The sequence below is a fragment of the Polistes canadensis genome, unplaced genomic scaffold (assembly GCF_001313835.1).
Source record: "Polistes canadensis isolate GaletaPanama2010 unplaced genomic scaffold, ASM131383v1 scaffold_138, whole genome shotgun sequence".
Lineage (NCBI taxonomy): Eukaryota > Metazoa > Arthropoda > Insecta > Hymenoptera > Vespidae > Polistes > Polistes canadensis.
Genome location: NW_014569685.1, coordinates 323447 through 344049, shown reverse-complemented (window position 1 = coordinate 344049; position 20603 = coordinate 323447). Strand labels below are relative to the sequence as shown.

At 38.2% G+C, this 20603-nt stretch overlaps 1 long non-coding RNA gene across 2 annotated transcripts in view; it reads left to right on the top strand.

The window, feature by feature from the left end:
• Positions 1-20603, top strand: part of LOC106788396 — a 48756-nt gene that overhangs the window by 17294 nt on the left and 10859 nt on the right. Inside the window, exons 2-3 of one of the 2 annotated variants that reach the window (XR_001381894.1) lie at positions 9085-9211; positions 16723-16931. This is a non-coding gene — a long non-coding RNA (uncharacterized LOC106788396). Of the gene's footprint in view, positions 1-9084; positions 9212-16722; positions 16932-20603 lie in introns of those variants that run through there. The other variant, XR_001381895.1, reaches the window with a different exon arrangement.

The following is a 20603-nucleotide window of genomic DNA, read 5'->3' as shown; positions in this document are numbered from 1 at the left end:
TACCTACATCATTATTGTTTTCAATCATACGAAATAGATTTTCCTTCGCACGTTTTCTTCAGCGTCGAAAGAGTTCAACCCTTTTTGTCGTTTCCGAAAGAAAGAAAGAAAGAAAGGAAGGAAGAAAGGAGGAAAGAAGGAAGGAAGGGGACATGGGGACACCATCCGGTCACGTACGGACCGCCACGGCTGTTCACGATGTGGGGGCTCCGAGAAATCGTAACTTGCCGTGTTTATCACCGGCAGGAGCGGTGCGAGCGGCAAGTAGTTGCCGTCGGCCACGGGGGAATAGTTGCTCCTTGCCAACCAAGAGTTCCAATCCTATGGGGATTTCGGTTTTTTACTTTCTTTTTTCTTTTCTTTTCTTTTCTTTTTTTTTTTACAAATAAAAATAAACCAACAGAAGAAAAAAAATGGCTTTACCATGGTCACGGAGACGAAGGGTCTACCCTTCCGCCTTTCCCGCGAGACCGTGCCGTCGCATTTCTGCACACCCACGTTCTCCTTCTCGCCATTCTCTTCCCGGAATATTCTTTCGTATTAGCCTCCACCCCCCCCTCTCCCCTCATCGCTATCACTTTCCCACAGAATACTCATTTTTCTACTACAATTTTTCATTCCTTATTAATTTCCTTATTATATATTATTATTATTTCTTATGTAATTCTCTATTTTTTTTCGCGTGTTTCACATGATAATAATAATGATTATTTCAGATAAATTGATAGACAACGTTAAAATTCTTCATTAATATTAATATTATAATTTTGTTTTATATTTTATTTATTTTTCTTATATCATTTTTAGGAGATACTTTATAAATATATATATTAAACTTTACTAATAATATATATTTCATTTCATTATAAATTTAGGTGTGTGTTACAACACACTCTCTTATACCAATCGATGTTTAACTATTGTTACCAATTAAGATTTACATCATCATTGATTTTGATCTTTTTCAGATATAACAACTTATAAATTTGTTAAATTGAAATTGATCTACTATCGAATTCGTAGAAATGAAAAGTAAAATTAGCAGAGAAATAAAAAGAAGTTAGTGAAGAGTCGTGGAGAATAAGGAAAGATAAAAGAGAAGTGGAAGGGGAAGGGGAAGGTTTCTCTCTTTTCCTTCCCTCTCTCTCTCTCTCTCTCTCTCTCTCTCTCTCTCTCTTTCCTTCTCTCTTTTCTATCTTTTTTTCTTCGTTCGTTTCCTTCTCGCACGCCGGAGGGCCAAGAGTTCGCGGTGGGGCCGTTCATCAGAGGCAACTTGTCACGCCGCTGGGCATCGGACATAAATTCCACTCCGTAATGTGACAGGTCCTCGCTTCTACCCCCGAGAAAAGCATCTTACGGTTCTGCTCCTTCCAAGGACCGTTCTTTCTCTCTCTCTTTCTCTCTATCTCTTGGAATTCTTTCCTATAACTCGAGGTCGTCCTCGTTCGAGTTGCATCTCTTCGATTATTGAGAAACAATCCGTTGCTCATTCAATAATCTATCTTATTTGAAATATTTTTCGCGAAATGTATTATTAATTATTATTATTTTTTTTAGTTCTTTACTTTTTAACGAGTCATTTTTCGTATAATGTAATTAAGAGATTAAAGAATAATCAAATAATTATACAGATTTGGTATATTTGTATTGGAACATTTAAATATTTGCGGAAAAAATTTAGACGCTTTTTCAAGTTCATTCGACAAGAGAAGATTATTCTTATGAGTGGTGAATTTTTGTCAAGAAATATATTCATGCTTTACGATTGAAATTTCTTATCTTTTATTTGCATATTAAAAATATATATTTAACAAATATTTGTAGAGTATCCTTCTTTTTGTTTTTTTGGTTAACTTTAGTGATTCACTGTAAGTTTATCCTGAACTTCTGTTACAAAATGTTAAAAAAAAAAATGATTATATTCGAAAATAAGAGAATAATACGTATATCTAAGGAATAAAGTGGAAACGGGGCGGGGGAGGGAGGGGGATAGATGTATGTAGAACATCGGTGGGGTTACACTGTTGTGTTACGAAGCCGCAAAAGCGACTTAATGTTCCCATTTGTTCTGTAGTTCTCCGGAGGCGATTCATTCTCACCCTTTGCGCATCCGGGGAATACGGGGAACGTGGTTCCGTGTAAACGACACCCCAACAACCTTCGGCCGAGTTACCATTTACAAAAACAATGACAAATAAATACAATTAATTGTAACTTGAGAATTAAATATAATATAATCCATTTGAATTTGTATACCCTAAGCATAAAATCAAAATGAGATATTTAAAACTTTGATCGTTATTCGTACGTTGATATAAAATATTCTCATTTATAATCAAAATTTCATTCTTTAGAATATTTGACTAGTTAATTTGCAAAGAATACTTTTTCTTCTTTTCTTTTTTTCTTCATCGTTTAACACAGAATACAATTAAATCTGATGATGTTTTTATTGAGTTGTCGACAAAGTGTTAAAATTATTTGTTAAATGTAAAGGGGTGGAGGGGGGAAAGAAAAAATCACCGAAATAAACATAATCTCTCTCTCTCTCTCTCTCTCTCTCTCTCTCTCTCTCTCTCTCTCTCTCTCTTACTCTTACTCTTTTTCACGAATGTGGCTATTTGTTTATCACCTCATGGCTGGCACCTGTCACTTTAATAGGCACGACGAACGCCTCTATTATGCGTTTATATGCGTGGATAGATATTAAGTTGGCTACGCGGTGGGACACGCGAATCGCTCATCAAAAGGATTAACGCGTTAATATGCCGTTAACTTCTCTGACGCTCATTAGTCGAGGAGACAAATCATTAAGACTTAACGGCGGATATCTTGAGTGGTTACCGTTAGACGACGTTAGGTACTAAATACGATACAACCTTTTTTTTTTTTTCTTTTTTTTTGCTAATCGAAAAATCTCTTAAGGTATGACCCTGAAATAATATTTCCTTTGAATGTTTTAAAGTACTTCTTCTTCTTCTTCAATTATGTTCCACATTATATCTCTCTATATCTAACTATCTTTTTCTCATTCATTTTCACCTAATCGAATCAATTTTCATTTAATTTTTTCTATACACACATTTTTGTACCTTCTTCTTCTTCATCTTTTTTTTCCTTTTTTTGTATTTTTAGGAAGAAATATAGAAAATACTTCGAAATGTTTTTCTGGCGTGATGCGATCGGTGAGGAGTTTCTTTTTTTTTTTTTCTGTTGTTGTTGTTGTTGTTTCTTTCGTTCTCTTCCTCGTCCAGAACGGAATTGTAATAAATTTTCAAAAGGAATCACGTAGAGAAACGTGGGGTCGCGTGATTCCTCAACGTTACACATTTACAGATTCTAACGTGTCGCAACAAGGTGAACGGAGAAAAGAGTAGTAAGAAGGAACGACGTGATCGTGAACGGAGCGTATTAATCTCAGGTGTTACAATGCACGAGCCGTTTCGGACCGAGCCGTATCCAATCCGAAATAAATATTGCCGATTATTAACTCGGCACGCTGCTCGTTGGAAACGAAAAGAGGAGATGATAGAAAGAGATGAAGAATAACAGGGGTAAGGGGAGGGGCAAGAGGGGGAGGAGGGGGCGGAGGATGAGGAGGAGGAGGAGGAGAGGGATCGTTTCGTGAGACGGTTGAGACGTTAAGTGGGTCCATTAGCCAGGTTCCCTAGGACCGGGGCAACTCTCTTGACTCGCGCATTCCTACGCGTGTGTGTATCCTTTTTCGAATCCTTTCGTATGTGCCGCCTTTTTTAGTCTATACCGTCTCGTTTAATAAAGAAGAATAAATAAGATTGTGTGGTATAAATATAAATATATAATATATAATATATATTTTTTTTTTCTGTTCAACAAAACATCGTTTGTTTTGTTACGATTACGAGATACATTTCAATTTTGATAATAAAATTTCTACGCGCGATAATATTAATGACAAGAAAATAAATGTTTTTCATTTAAAAAAAAAAAAAAAAAAGGGATTAGTTTAGGTAGGATTAATTTATTAACAAATTGTATCGATGTATTGGGAAGTAAAAGATTAATGTTAATCGTTGAAAACTTGCAAACGTTATTACGTAAGAATTTAGATGAGAAATAAGAGGAAGTATAATAATCGAAAGAGAGAGAAAGAGAGATAGTGAGAGAGGATAAAAAGAACCGCCCTTGGCGTTAACCGGTGTCATAAGTTGTTTCGGACTGAAGGAAGGCGCGGTTAAAAGAGTGACATGGCGGCGGCAGCGGCGGCTTCACGTTAACTGCTCTGTGATTTCTTCTTGGCTGTCGAAGCACTCTGCTAGATCGAGGATACCCTTTAGGTGACCTCGAACAAGAGAAAAGAAGAGAAGATAGCGGAGATAAGAGAGTCCAGGTGTTCCATGATCGTCCGACAAAGGGCTCGAAGATTCCAGTCTTCTCTCATACCAATATAAAAGTGTACATATTATCGTATATACTACCTATATACATATATTATCACCAATATGTTATATATATATATATATATATATATATATAAAAGTATGTTTATGCATATAAAGACCCGTCATTCCGTTGCATCGATTCAAACGAGCCCCAACGAGTAGGAGGAGGAGGGGGGGCATCCATGAAAAAGATTAACAATCCTTTTCTGGATCTTTCACGACACCCTATGAAGAAGAAGAAGAAGAAGAAGATGTCACCCTGGCCAACTACGCCATCTTGATCGCTAAAGCAAGAAAGAGAGAGAGAGAGAGAAAGAAAGAGAGAAAGAATGAGTTAAGGAGACGCACGTCAGCAAATTCCAAGTGGTTCGTTCGCCAAGTTGAAACTCATCCTCCTAACTGCCTCTCTTATCCATCGATTTCTATTTCACGACTCACGGACCACGATCACGTCACGTTTTATTAAGCGTAAACGTTCGATAATGCGGTCTTCCATTCTTCCTCTAATTCGAACAGGGGTGGGGTGACGGGAGAAAGGGGTGAAAGGGGGGAAGGGAAGGTTGATAGAGAAAGCCAGTCAGCTCGTAATCTCGATAGTTTCGTTTATCTTCACAGGGAGCGGAAGATTAAATTTACACATAGTAGCACCGTGGAACAATGCCCGAAGCTGTTTAGACGAGCTGGTAAATATTTGAGAGCTGGCATCTCTCTCCCTCCCCTCCCTCCCTCTCTTTCTCTCTCTCTCTCTCTCTCTCTCTCTCTCTCTCTCTGTATTTATCTATCTTTTTTCTTTTTCGCTTGTACACGGCAACCCACCCCTATGGGCCAACTCTCATCGACCGGAGCGGAGCGTAGCGTAGGTAAAACACACACGGTATTACCTTTTCCCTCGACGCGTTCACTCTCTTTTCGATCGATGTTTGCTCCTGCCACTTCGATTTAATTGCTTGCGAATCGCACGTTAATGATCATCCCACGAGTCGTCGACGCGTTTGTACTCTATTCTTCTCTCCTCCTCCTCCTCCTCCTTCTCCTTCTCCTCTTCTCCTCTTCTCTACCACTCTTATAATCCAACGATACGATTTTTAAATGAACATTAGAGGTTAATCGTGAATAATATATTGTACACGGGGATTTATTTTGTGATTATATTATTTTATTAATTTTATTATTTCTTTTCTATTTTTTTTTCTTCTCCTTTTTTTTAAATCATAAAGAAGAATATTATCATAATTAGGTATTAAAACCATACGCGTAGAGAGAGAGAGAGAGATTCGTAAGTATATAACAGTCGTTGAAATTTTTCTAAAGCATAACGTCCAACCGGCTAACGTTATCTGACTATCTAATAAATCATGCGCAGGAAACGGAAGTCCATTTCTACTCTACCGTGGTAGAATGGACGACGAAAAATAGGTAGAAAATCTGAAAGAGTGAGAGAGAGAGAGAGAGAGAAGGAAGGACAACGTGGGTGCGGCTTTGCGAGAGGGACGGATCAAGGGGGAGGATCGGGGATGGTTGTAACGAAAGACTGGAAGGGTTTTAGAGATGAGATCGGTCACCGGAAGTCTCCTCGTAGCGGATACCATTAAAACCGACGACGGTTGTTCAACTAATATCATTCTCGTGAAATCCTCACAGCTTTTTCTCACTCTCGTATTAATTACTAACGAAGTCCATCATGAATTTTTTAACGATTCTATTTCTATCTTTCTTTTCCTAATTTTTTCGTTTTAATTTTTACATTAAAACGTTACATATACATATATATATATATAATTATCCAAAAAATCTCTCTTATACTTATAATATAATCGATCTTAATTTTATTTCGTAAGAAAGAAAAATTTGTTTCAGTCAGAGAACTCTTCTCATTGTCCTAGAAAATTAAGTAACGCATAGATTTGATCAAAGTAGAGAAAAATGTGTAAGCAAAGTACGAAGTCAGACAAGCCTGCAAGCAAGCAAATAGGCTGGCAGGCAGGCGCGCGTCGGTAAGGATCCCGTAATTAGGGGAAGCAGATTTTTCACTTGCTGGGCGCATCATTGAAGTTTTGCTCATTAGCCGTCGTCGTCGTCGTCGTCGACGCTGACTGCGGCCACCAGCACCAGCAGCACTAGTACCAGTACCAGCAGCACCAGTACCAGCACCAGTACCAGCAATAGCAGCATCAGAATCAGCACAGTGTCCGTGTATCTCGGTGTGTTACGTGGGTGCGCGGCGCAATAGTTGGAGCATCCGCAACTCGTGGATGGCTCTGGTTGGTTGGCTCGGCTTCGCTCTGGTTGGTCTCGACGTTGCTCCTGCCTGATAGAGCATCGCACCCCCTTCCTCCTCCTCACCTCCTCCTCCTCCTCTTCCTTCTCTCGCTCGTTCGCTCTTTCTTTCTTTCTTTGCCGTTCCTCCTCGCTCTCTTTGATACTACTCCCTCCCTTACCCCTTCCCTTCATCCATCCTCTTCTATATCCTCCTCCTCCTCCTCCTCCTCCTCCTCTTTCTCTAGTATTTTCCTCTCAGCTTCGGCCCTCGAATAGCGAATCTGCCTCGCAGGCTTACGTCCCTAATGAACCATGTAATAACGTCGCGACGCCCAGAAAAATAAAAAATAAAAAAAGGAAAAAAGACAGAAGAAGAAGAAGAAAAAAAGTAGCAGTAGTAATAGTAGTAGTAGTGGTAGTGGTAGAGAGTTTCGCCTCGGATTTCTTCGCCTTTTTTCTTTTTTTTTTTTCCTTCTAACTTTGGCCGAATCTCAAAGAGAGCTCCCCCCCTTTTTTTTCCACCGTGATACATTCATGGGTTAAGATTATCCCTTAACCCTTTAACACTTTAATCATTTTTTTTTTTTTTGTAGGAATTTGTAAGCTCGACATTTTATAAGCTTTTTAAATGCGATACTCTGAACATTTTCATTATTATCCTATCCTTTTTGTAATTAATTATTTTGATCAAACGTAAAAAGAATTGCTAATCAATGGAGAGTTATCTATTGTCATTTTTACAAATACTTAAAATTTTTGAATCTTTTTGTTTTCATTTATCGGCTAAACAATCTCGTTTGAAAGCGTTAAGTATATTATAATACAATGATCAAAAAAGGGGCCAATCGAGATCATGCATATAGGAAACAACGAGCCACTCTATTCTATCTTTTCTTTCTCTCGAAAGATTTCGTTACGACTATCCGTCATTTTCACACAGAGTTAATGTAACACACGTAGAAATAAGTGTACGCTTTCGTCAAAGAATCACGCCGATCGCCGCCGGTACGGTACGGTACGGTACGGTACGATAGTACCAACTTGGTGCGGCCACTTTCACGTCTCCAAAGTAAAAATTAACTTATTCGACTGACACATACATATATATATACACACACATATATAACGCGTATCAACATAATAAATACATTACTTCACGAATGAGACTAATATCAAAGTTAAGATTAATGTCCTGTAATAAACCAAATCATTAATTAAAGTACAAAAAATTACTTTAATGATAATTCTTCATAAAAAAGAAAAGAAGAAGAAAAAAAAATCGTACAAAGCGTATATGTCGACTTATTTACAAAAGCAAACCAATTATACATATATATACACACACACATACATATATTTCGTTTAACGAGAGATATAACAAAAATATAATATATTAATATATAATAAATAATATTATAATAATCGGTCTCTCTCTCTCTCTCACACACATATTCCCCATAGATTTTAGTGAAATTTTATAGTCACCTTTACGATTCTAAGAGAAGAAAGAGAAACGTGGTTCCCCGATCACATCGGAACGATCGGTGCGGCACGTCAAAGGGAGGGTCGGCACTCAACGAGGAATGGATAGAGGGATGGATGGAGTGACTGAGTGAGATAGAGAGAAAGGAAGAGGGAGAGGAACGGAGAGGGACGAAGAGGAAGAGGGAGATAAAAAGACTTGGTCGATGAATGATGTCTCTATAATGTATCACCGCGCGTATCTTAATATCAGGCGTTTCTCTGATGCGCGCGGACGTGAGTCAGGCGTGAAGTCGCATACATCACGCTGCATTCCCTTCGTGGCGAGCACGTCCACGATCCTTCGAGCATCGGGTATACGCGTACGGGGCCTCTTCTTCGAGTTCTTTACGAGCTTCCTCTCTCTCTCTCTCTCTCTCTCTCTTTTTCTCTTTTCCTCTCTATCTCTCTTCGTCTCCGTCTTCGACCTCCATGCTCGCAGACGAGGAAGACTTGGAACGAAACGTCCGTTCGATTCACTTCGAGAAACTTTAACATCATTAGAGAGCCTGTTTAATATTTTTTTTTTCGTTTTTTAATAATACGCCGATAAAAAAAAAAGGGTGACTCGGATGAACGGTGAAATTGGTTGGTTTTTTCTTTTTCTCTTTTTCTTTTATGTTATATATTTTATATATATATATATATATATATATTGTATATTTATATAAAATATATATATATATATTTTGTTTTTTGTGGGTTTAATTCGCGTATCAGCTGTGGTTATTCTATGGAGAGTGTGAATACGTTACTTTTCGAGTAAGTTTATTTATCGATAATTCAAATTGAAAGAGAGATATATTTTCATGAGATGATAAATTCGTATAAGCAAGTCAACAGCTCGCTGAGACTTGAGTGGCTTGTCTTGTCTCTGTTTCAGGGATTGGAACGTGACGGGCAACGTACGCGTACAAGAGTCCTGGCCTACGTGAGCGGATTTCCTCGCGGCTAATTCGAACTTCTCCAACGACGAAGGATCAGGATCCTTGATTGTTTCGCGCCTCACGGTGAGTTGCCAATCCTATTCCCGATGTTCCTTATTTTCCTCGGTCGTATACGATCGTCGTTGATTATTCCGTTCGATGATTTTTAGGATCGTTACAATTTACTTTTTCGTTAAACAATGTTATTTTATTCGCGAGATTATTATTTCTTTTCTTATTATTATACTTTTGCGCATAAATCATATTGTTTGTATCGTTAAAGTTTCTTCTTCTTCTTCTTCTTTTTCTTTTTATTTTTCTTTACTTATACAATCTTGTTGTACTCGATCCTTTCAATCCGGTTTCGATCGCGACTTAATTAGTAGCGAATTGTTAAAGTTACGGGACAAAACGATGTTACAATTAAGATGCCACCGGGTTTTCGGTGTCGACGAAGATGGATCGAAAACTCAGTTTGTGTGAAAGAGAGAGAGAGAGATTGTCCTCCTTCTCTTTCCATCTTTCCCGTGACCGATCCCAGCCGTTTTGGCCCAGTTTCGCTCGACAGATCGATCTGCACGGCGCGTTTGTTACGCTCGGACAAACTAGGCGAGATCGATCGGAAGGTTCGATCCAATTCAAGTCTCGAAACGCCCGCAAAATCGGCCTGCTCGAGTTCTCCTCCTCCTCCTCTTTTAACGGAGAAGCAACAGCAGCAGCAACACCAGGACCGATCTTCGACACCTACCTACCCCTCCCTCCATCCCACCGCCCCGATCATCTTAAAGCGGTAGCTTTAATTACAAAGCTTACTTAAAAAATTCTCCCAAAGCCCGTTTCCGAGCGCTATCTTGGCCGATTGCACGGCAAAAACCGAAAGACACCTTTCGTTTCGGTCAAACGAGCCTGCCACGTTCCACCGTTTCTTGTTCACGACCATCTTCGATCCGGCCCGATACACCAAATCGTTCCTGCCCAACCCAATTTCGCGATGCTTCAACCTAATCGACGAAACATCCGATCGCTAAACTTTTTTTTTCTTTCCTCCTTCTTTTTATCATTTCGATGACCAACCTCTCGTTCGCTACTTAAACTAATCCCTTTCTAAATACATTTCCTAATTCGTTATAAACGATCGTTAAATATAATCCAACGTCATGTTATAGTTGTTGTTGTTGTTGTTGTTGTTGTTGTTTAATAGATTTTACAACAGTATTCCTTGTTTTATTATCCAATGAGAAATATCAGTAGGTCGGTTGGTTTGCTGATAATCGTCAATTACCATCGTACATTCGTACGCACGCCACAGCACGCCACGCACCTTTGCCTTTTATTCATCGACAAGAAAGTTACCTGACACCTCGTTCATCTCACCTCGCGGAGTCAATTAAAAATTCAAACGTCAGGTGTTAAGGGAAGAAGAAGAAGAAGAAGAAGAAAAAAATGAAGAAGAAAAAGGTGCAGCATCGGGTGAAGGAGGAGGAGGAGGAAGAAGAGGGTGAGAGACATGCACAGAGAGGAGAAGTGTCGCGATCCCGAATTTTTTCAAGAGGGAAAGCTTCCTAGCCAAGAACGACGAGGGTAAGCTGGGAATGCGCCTCGTCATTCCTGGTATCCCTCACCGATGTTGGCCCTGCAACAGCAACGCCAGCAGCACCAACAGCACCAGCACCAACAGCACCAGCAGCAGCACAGCCTTGAAACGGAACTCGAAGTCTTTCCAGCCAAGGACGACAGCTATGAAATCGCTGGTGATTGCTCCTCTCTCTCTCTCTCTCTCTCTCTTTCACACACACCTCGTTTTACTCCCGTATTTTGTATAAAGCGGTTATCCGCCTTTTGTCCTCCTTATGCTACGTAACATCAAACAGGGACTTTCGTGGATCTCCTCCGTTAAATTCGACTTTACATTTTGTTATCCCATCTAGCGAAAAGGGATTCTTTTTCCTTCCCTTTTCATCGCTTACCGTAGTATCAAAGTGTATAAAGTGTATTTTCAATGTAGTTTATTACAAAGTCCTTCTTTTCTTTTTCTCTTTTTTTTTTTAATTTTATTATCTATTATATAAATTAAATATTACGTGTTTATTTTTTTTAAATACGTTACGTAAGTTACGTTATTTATCTAGATATATATATATTATATTTTCAATAGAAACTTTGAAAAAGGATTTATAGAACCGTTGATAGAAATCAAACCCAATCGATCTTTTAAAGTTTCGATATTCCGTGATCATGGAATACCGCTGATTCATGGAAACGGGTTGTTCGAACCATAAGAAGAAGAAGAAGAAGAAAAAGAAGAAGAAGAAGAGTAATGGCTATCGAAAGAGGAAGAGGAGGAGGAGGAGGAGGGGTTTTCAGTACTGATCCCTGCTCGAAATTAACTCGTCAAAGATGACGCGCCACCTCTGTTTCATTCCTCGCCTTGTAATTTGTTGGACGATCGGTGGGTGGGGGGAGGGATACAGGACTAATGGGTTATTTCAGGTAATTAGCCGTAGGCTCATTCCTTCTTTTTTTTCTTTTTTTTTATGAACGCAACAAAACAACAACAACAAAAATTTCTTTTATTTATTTATTTATTCCTTTCTTTCTCTTTCTTTTTTTTTTTTCTTGTTTTCAAATATCGTAGTATCTTCTTCCTTAGGCACGCGTGAACTTACTCTATCTAAAAGGATAACTATCTTTTTGGCCTCGATTTCACGAGCTATATACGAAATGATGATGATGAGAAAGAGAGAGAGAGAGAGAAAAAGAGAAAGAAAATGAAGAAATTATTTCATTCCTCTGTAGAACTTCACGCTCGCTTATCTTCGCTGCTTGGAGACTCTCGCGATGCGGGACTCGATATTCCACGTGCGAAATTCTCTTAACGACCCGCGTCGATTAATCACTTCGTACGACTCTCTCTTTCTCTCTCTTTCTCTTTCCCTCTCTCTCTCTCTCTCTCTCTTTTTCTCTCTTATGTCCTCCTCGACGTTCACCAGAGATTTATTCTTCCTCCTTTTTACCTCGATTTTAATTCGTACGCTTTTATCGGTATGGCACTCGGCACTAATTAATCGTCGTGTGCTTCGTTAATGAGGTGCGGGTGTTCGTGAGAAAGGAATAAAATTGTTCGTTGTTAAAGAAACGATCGCAACTATATACTTACGTATACATATATATATATAGGTATACGCATGTGTACGTACATACGTAACATATACTATCTATCCAAGTATATAAGTAAAAAAATGAAAGATCTTTTGCCGATCGATCCTACTCTACTCGAGGTCTTTAGAATTCGATTATTATCGATCTTCTGCCGATCGAGTTTGCTATAGACGCTCGAAGCTCAAGCCTTTCCATTCGCGATAGGGATTAATCTCGTCGATTGATCGAGAAACGTCCGATTATCGAAGACCACTCCGAGACCGTCGGTTTAATCGGCTACGAATAGCAATAATGGTTGACGCCTAGGAAAACGAAAAGAAAAAGGAAAAAGGTAAAAGGAAAAGGAAAAAAAAAATGAAGAAAAATATATTTCCTTCGTTAGTTTTTATCGTCTACCAGCAACTCTTGATATTGCTGAATCCCCACCGTTTGGTTTCTGGCCGTATATAATTAAGCGTTTAAGTACGATCGCACGGTCTATGCCCGTGTAACCACGGATTTGCTACAATTATCGACTCTGCTTTAACGACTCTCTTTCTCTCTCTTTCTTTTCTAAGCGAAAGGAGTTCCAACTTTGTTGTGGATTCCGTTGAATGTACTTACGCTTACAAGAGATGCGAGTTTAAGAGAAAGAGAGACAAGTAAGCACGCGCGAATCCCTGAGAAAGAGAGGAAGAAAGAAAGATATAAAAAGAGAGAGAGAGAGAGAGAGAGAGAGAGAGAAGAAGATAGTCAAAGGTAGATCGTCGAAGAAATCGGGTTTGTCGAGTCACGACGTATAACGAACTTCAGCTGTGTCTTCGTCGAGCTTGTGAAGCTTCCCTTTATCGACACGCTCGAATCGTGGTTAGCCGTTTCACTGTGACACGTAGAAGAAGGAGGATCGTTAAGTTCACCGATGGTGGTTTATTTCAGGTCCAGTACGATATCCTGGTAATATTTCTGATACGAAATCCACTCTCCTTTCTTTCCTTCTTTCCTCCTCCTCCTCCTCTTCTTCTTCTCCTTCTTCTTCTTTAAACTAGGATTAAATGTTTTCTTCGACGAAACAACGGAATCCCATTGGTCCGTCAAATTATTACCTATTGCTGATATACGCAATCGTTAAATATTTTCTTTCTATTTTTTTTATCTGTTTTTTTTTATATATGTTAAATCGATATTATGACTTAATCGTCGAAGTCATTGGTATTTCTTTGGATACATTGTTAATGGTTTAAACGTAAAATTGGAAAGTCGAGAACACGTGGAATGCAAAAAGAAAAGGAAAAAAAAATAGGGTGGGAGGGAGTGGGAGGGAGGGGGGAAACAAAAAGTGAAGGAACATCGAAAGAAATAGCCGCCTCGTCGTTAATTACTGATTTTCCTCGGTCCGCGTCACTTTTTAATTGACGCCAGAAATTGAAGCAGAGTGGCGATGTTCTAGCAGACAAGTTCTTCCAGCGAAGTCATCCTACCTTCTTCTTCTTCTTTCTTCTTCTTCTTCTTCTTCTTCTTCTTCTACTTCTTCTTCTTCCCGCCTTCTCCTTCGTCCAAATCATTCTGGGCCATCCTCTTTGATTAGAAACGGATTAAGACATAGTAGAATGGATCTTGTAAAGGATCTTTTTTTCTATATATCCTTGATAAATCGCGATCCTTTTTCTTTTTATACATACATATATATATATATATCGATAAAACCACGTATCGATCATTGATACAATTTTAAATCGACCCATTAGATTTCTCACATTTTAACCATTTAAATATAATTTAAAGAAAAAACTCAAAAAAAAAAGAAAAATATATATATATATATATTTTATCGAAGAGAAGAATAGGAAGATTTTTTTTGTACGGGATCGAGTAGTAGAGTGTCCTGTTTCGTCGTCGACCACCTTCAAGGTCGTATCATCGACGCCGTTTATTTTCTCCGTCGCTTAAATAACCGTGCGCACATTTTCTATAGACATGCCAACGTGTCCTACCTGTCAGTTTCCAGTTTAGTCGATATGCTGCCAATGACACGAATCTTTGTCTCTCTCTCTTTCTCTTTCTCTTTCTCTGTTGCGTCCAGCACGCGTCCATGAAACGAACGAACCTTTTTCCCTTCGTTTCCATCTCTGTTTTCGCGGGTTTACGCGGCCTCGCGTCGCCTCACGCGACTGTAAATGCGTTCTCTTGGATTCTATATCTACCTCTATAGGTAGGTATATATTCTTTCTCTCTTTCTATCTTCATAGTTAACTCCATCTTCCTTCTATTTCTCTCGCACGCGAATAGTCAGCAAAACGTACTATATAATCTCTTTCTCTCTTTTCTCATCATCGAGAAACTCCCGTGTCTCTCCGTCAATGAAACTCACCACCACAACCATCCCCCCTTTTCCTCTCTTTCTTTTTCTCGTAGTTTCCTATACTAGTCTCTCTCTTTCTCTCTTTGGCTTTATCGAGTCGGGCCTGTCAGCACCAGAGCTTCTCACCCTCGCAAAAATAATTACGTTGAAAGAGAGAGAAAGATAGAAAGAGGAAGAGAAATAGGTGGTGATGGGGTGGAGGAGTGGGAGGAGAGGGTGAAGGTTAGGGTGGGGGCAGTTCTTCGACCCTACATCTGGCACCCGTTCGTCGACTATTGTGCCAATCGGACGGTCGCTTTGATAAGCCACCGTCGGAGAAACGAGAGCCAATAAAAATTCATTTGTCGGATCTCCGTCCTTTCCTCGACCATTTTTTTTCTTTCCCTTCTTTCTTTTGCTTTCTTTCTTTCTTTCACTTTTCTATCGTATTTTACTCTTTTCTTGATCGCGTTTAATTGTTTTATTGCATTGTAAGAAACGCGAGATTGATTTTGTAGTCACCACGTGCGATTATGTTTCTCTTTTCAAAGTTATTCTTTAAAAAACATTGCATTATATTATATTATATAGATATAATATTTACACTTTTGACTAATCAAAAATACTTAATTGTTATTAATCCTTATATCTTTATAAATGTCGAATGGAAAAAAGAAAAAAGTAGTAAAAAATGTTCACTACGATCTCTTGCAGCGAATTAATATAATGCAACATCTGCTGAGAATCGAGCTATACAGGATATCTGATATCATTATCGTGAATATATAATTTCACGAAGATATTAATATATATATACAAAATGCATAGAATAAAAATGAGAGAGAGAGAAAGAGAGAGAGAGAAAAATACTTACCTAAGTGTATACTTAGGTCTTTAGAAAGAAAAAGAAACAAATTGGATCGTTTGCATCGTCGAATAAAAAAAAAAGGAAAGAAAGGGGGAAAAAATGGGAAAAAAAGGGAAGAAAAAAAAGAAGAAAAAGAAAGAGAAATAAAATAAAACATCACGTGATAATTACGCCGATCGTGGAGAATGAAGAAAAAGAAGAAGAAGAAGCGTCGTCGCGTGTGTATTCCATCTATAGATTGTTAATATGCACGACGCGTAAGAACAATGTTAGTAGAAGCAATGTTGAAGGTTTCTCGAGGAGATGATGCGGGATGAAGAAGGGGCGACGTTGGGGGGGGGAAGGGAGGTAGGTTGGGGAAGCCACTTGTGGGTCTCCACTCCCCGAGATAATTACTCCGTTATTATTAATTACGAGCGTGTATGCTTCGTACACCGGTTTACAACGTTTTGTACATTCTCTCGGTTTATGGGAGAAGAAGAGGAAAAATAAAAAAGAGGTCCTCCGGGAACTCAAGGAGTTATGGAGAATATAATGGCGGATACGATGTCGTGTTCCAGGTTGACGCGTTGGAAGAAGTCAGGATCGTTGTTCATCGATTCCGCGGGATTAAGCTCGGTGCCACAATTTGCACTTTCCATCCTTTTATTCTTCTTCTTCTTCTTCTTCTTTTCCTCTCTCTCTCTTTTTTTTTTTCTTTTCTTTCTTCTACCTATCACCCACACTTGGAAGATTCCCGGTGGATCGGTGTAGCAGCCATTAGAACGGATAAATGAATATTACCATTTCTACGGTGGCATATTTTCTGACGGAAATACCATCACAACCGATCGAAACGGATCGACTTTTGTGTATTTCTTATGCACGCGACAATAGTCATAAATTAACTTTTACTTTTATAATTAGTTTTGTTTTAGATTTTACACACATTTCTCTTTTTCTTATTATTATTATAATTTGTTTCTTACTCTTTTCCTGTATTCTACGGTGATATCATTTTTTATTCGTTAGTTTAACACGCGTTATCAAAGTTATTCGTTAATAATTAATCTATAGCGTGAAAATTATTTATATTTTTCTCGAGCATCGATAGATAAGTTTACTAATGTGTATAATATATTATCTGTGATTATCTCTCTCTCTCTCTCTCTCTCTTATTTTGACTATATATATTTATTTAATATATAACGATATATCAAGTTCGAGATAGAATTTGTTCTAAGTTTTCGATGATGTTTCTTTTGCTTTTAGAACCGGCATACTGTGCGCTGATACATCACGCGAAGCTGCCCCAGCCCAGAACCAGTTATAAACATATGATTAAGCTCGTTTTAATAAGTTTTTATGTAGATCTTTACGCGTAAGGATGTACCTATAATAAAAAAACAAAAAAACAACAAAAAAAAGAAAAAAAAAAAAGAAAAGTAAGTGTTAAATAAACGAGATGCGTTATGATGACAGAGGAAGGAGATCGTCGATGATTCCACGATGTCAGAAATTTCACTTTCCTCATAAAATTATCCTCGATTTATTATCTTTTCCTTTCCTTTCTTTTTTTCTTTTTCTTTATCTTTTTCTTTTTCTTTTTTCTTTTCCACGAGTAAGTACAACACAACGTACGAACTTTGAAATTATTTTTTCTCTCGTGATAATAAAATAATCCCTAAGAACGTAATAATCGGTTATTACGTTATCACTCGAATTTAACTAAATCGTACGTATAGTATATTCAATAACCCGGAAGTATGTATATATATATGAAATTTGTCTGATGTCATAAAAGTAATACGAATACAAACATGCAAAGTATCCTAATTTCGCTCAACCATCCTAATTTATTCTACATGTTACACGAGCCAGTGCAATCACGTATATGAATATTATTACACACGTGAGAAAGAGAGAGATATATATACACGTGAACGATCAAAATTGTAATGGGCATCTCATTTGAGACAAATTTATCGTTCAATTTGGAGAAGTTAACGGCGATAGAAAAGAACGTTGAATAAGTCAATAAAATAAGGTCTAGGTTGTATGAGAGAAAGAAAGAAAGAAAGAAAAAGAAACGAAGAAAGATGGCGATCGAGAAGCGTTTTTTTTCCAGCGTTTTCTACCCCCGCAACCCCCCGACACCCCCTCCTTCACCATGCTGAAAGAGATTCGTCGATTTTTACGAGGGTCCAGAGAAACGAGCAAAGAACCCTTTTCGAAATCTTAAGACCTTCCTGGATAAAGAGCCCCTTTTTTTTCCCCGTCCCTTTCCCTTATTCGTAGCACGAGGATCTCGACGAAAGATCGTAAGGACGAAGGGTTTACGCTCGAGCGCCTATTGGCGCTTCTAGTAAGACTATCGACCAACCCACTACGAGTCTACGACCAACCAATCCTTTGTTTTAGCCACCACCCTTCTTCTTCTTCTTTTTCTTCTACTTCTACTTCTCTTTTTCGAGATAAGCATTTAACAAACGGTTCGGTGTTTAGTTTTGACGAAGCAAAAATTTATCGAATTGTTTTTCCTATCGATTTGTTTTCGTGTATCGGAGCTGCGATTAAATGAAAGTCTTCGAAAATAAATTACACGTTTTACAAAGTATTATAATTATACGGATACCTATGCATGATTAGAAAAATTCACGATAAAAAATTATTGATAATAGTAGTAAAAAATGATAAATAATAATACATATATTGTACACACCCAAAGATATAATTATGCATTAATACTTTCTCTCTTTTTAATCATATAACTATATACATATATATAAAAAAGAAAAAGGTCTAATTAAATTATACGATTAGAAAGATTCGCAGATCGTAAAGAAATAATAAAGAAATATTGAATATATAAAAAAATAATATATAAAATACAGATAAAAGATAGATAGGTGTATCGTTGCACAGATACCTCTCTCTCTCTCTCTCTCTCTCTCTCATACATTCATCTCTTTTTCTCTCTTCAATATTCTTCCTTTCCAATTACGGAGGCGTCGATGCGAGTTAACGTACCTCATATCTCTCCTCTACCACTGACCACCATTCCCTCGGAGTCCCCATTTTTTTAATTAATAGAGCGTGCTACAACAAGTCGGTGGGGGATACCAACCTACCTACCTACCTATCTACCTATCTACCACAAGCTTTACAGTTTTCTTTCTCTATCTCTCTATCTCTCTCTCTTTCTCTTTTGCGATAGTGCGCGCGCGCGCGCGCAATCGTAAAGCTTGCTGCGTTGGTTGTGATGGTGGTGGTGGTGGTGGTGTGCGAACCGAGGGGCGGATTCGTGCCAAACGAACAGAGAAAGAAGAAGCGTGGAGAAAAGAGGACCGAGGTTCCGCAGGAAGAAGCGACTGGCTTGGGAGGGKTTTAATGAGGATGAGCGAGATAAACCCACCCCTCGTTTCCCCCTCCTACCCCTCCTCCTACTATTCTACACCACCTCCCACCTTCTCGTCGACCAGCCGTGCTCTTCCATTTCTTCCTTCTTCTACTCCTCCCTCTTCCCTATCTTTCTTCACCCCTTCCCATCCCCTTCTCACTGGTTTTTCTCTCTCTTTCTTTCTTTCTTTCTTTCTTTTTCTCTCTTTCGTTCTCTTACACTCTGCCTTATCTAGAAGGTAAAACTCGCGCGCGAGATACCGAAATACAAAAGAGAAAGTAATTTCTTTTCTCGACGATTTTTTACCTCCTCCTCCTCCTCCTCCTCTTTCTCTTCATCCTCCTCTCTCTTTTTCTCTCTCGTTGTTGTAAATTTCTCTTCTTCGAGCTAGACGGAAGAGGGTAAAACGCGATGAGAGGGACTCGTCTTCTTACCGTTTTCTTTTTATTTTTTCTTTTCTGTTTTTATCGAGAATCGGTAGACAAGGACGCCTTTCGGTGGAGAGTGGGATTCACGATATTTCTTTATGCGTAAGTGGCTTTTAATGGAGCTTGCAAGCTTATTAGAACTTACGGAGATGATGTATAAATCGATTTTTATTTATTCCTTATATATTTCTTTATACATTTTATACTTCATATATATATATTAATTATCAGCTAATAATTAGATAAATTCTTATTACGAGAGTATAATTGTAATCGAGATAGAAATTGAAAACGAACATTATTTTTTGTTTAAATTAATATTTATGAAATGAAAATGATCTCTCTCTCTCTCTCTCTCTCTTTCTTTCTCTCTGTTATTTTTTTTTCTATCTATCTCTTTCTGCGGTGATCTCACGTATCAATCAACAGTATCATCAGGTTCACATCCCCCGTTCCCCGTTTCCTCCCCCTCGCCCTCACTTCATGGCAACTCCTTTCTTCGTATATATGGATCGATGATGCAGCACGTGCTATACGGCCTCGTAACACACACTGCATTCACCTGCACATGCCATACGTCGGCGGTACATCTCGTTCGCTTAGCATAATTAGCGATCTGACGATTAACAGGCGTGCGCCGACGCCGCCACTGCCGTTGCTTAATGGCTTAATTAATTCGCCGATTACAATGCCGCTGTACACCGGATCGTTCTGCCACTTTGCAGCTCGTAACTTTATATCGTCCCTATCCACCATCGTCTGAGTACATTCTCTTAAACACTCGTGCAACATAGTTGATTTTCTTACGGATCATACTTACGTATTTAGATAAATTTGACAATAGAATAGATTTATTATTAACATACAGATAAAATATGTTTATTTTATATTTTTCATCTCGATGGGGTGGATTTTAAATAAAATCATATTTTATATATTTTTATATATAAGTGTGTTATATATATTAAATGTTGGTTTAAAATAAAAAATCCACTCGCAGAGGAAACAATTTAAACAAAGTTTGGATCAATCGTACACGGGATGTAATCAAAATTTCGTAACATGGTCTTTTAACAATCTACAAGATCCCGAATATATACAGGGTGTCCTACATATATTCTAGTTACGATGTTTCAAGTACTTGCGATAACCTGAACAAGAAAATACTTTAAACAAAAGTTGATCTGTTTTGATTGACTATACATTGCAAAAAAAAAAAGTTCGAAACTAATTTTTTATACTTACAGCAAGCGGATTTTAATGATTTTTATATTAAATTAAAGTACAATCTTTTGTCTACGCGTAGAATACCATATCGAGTTATA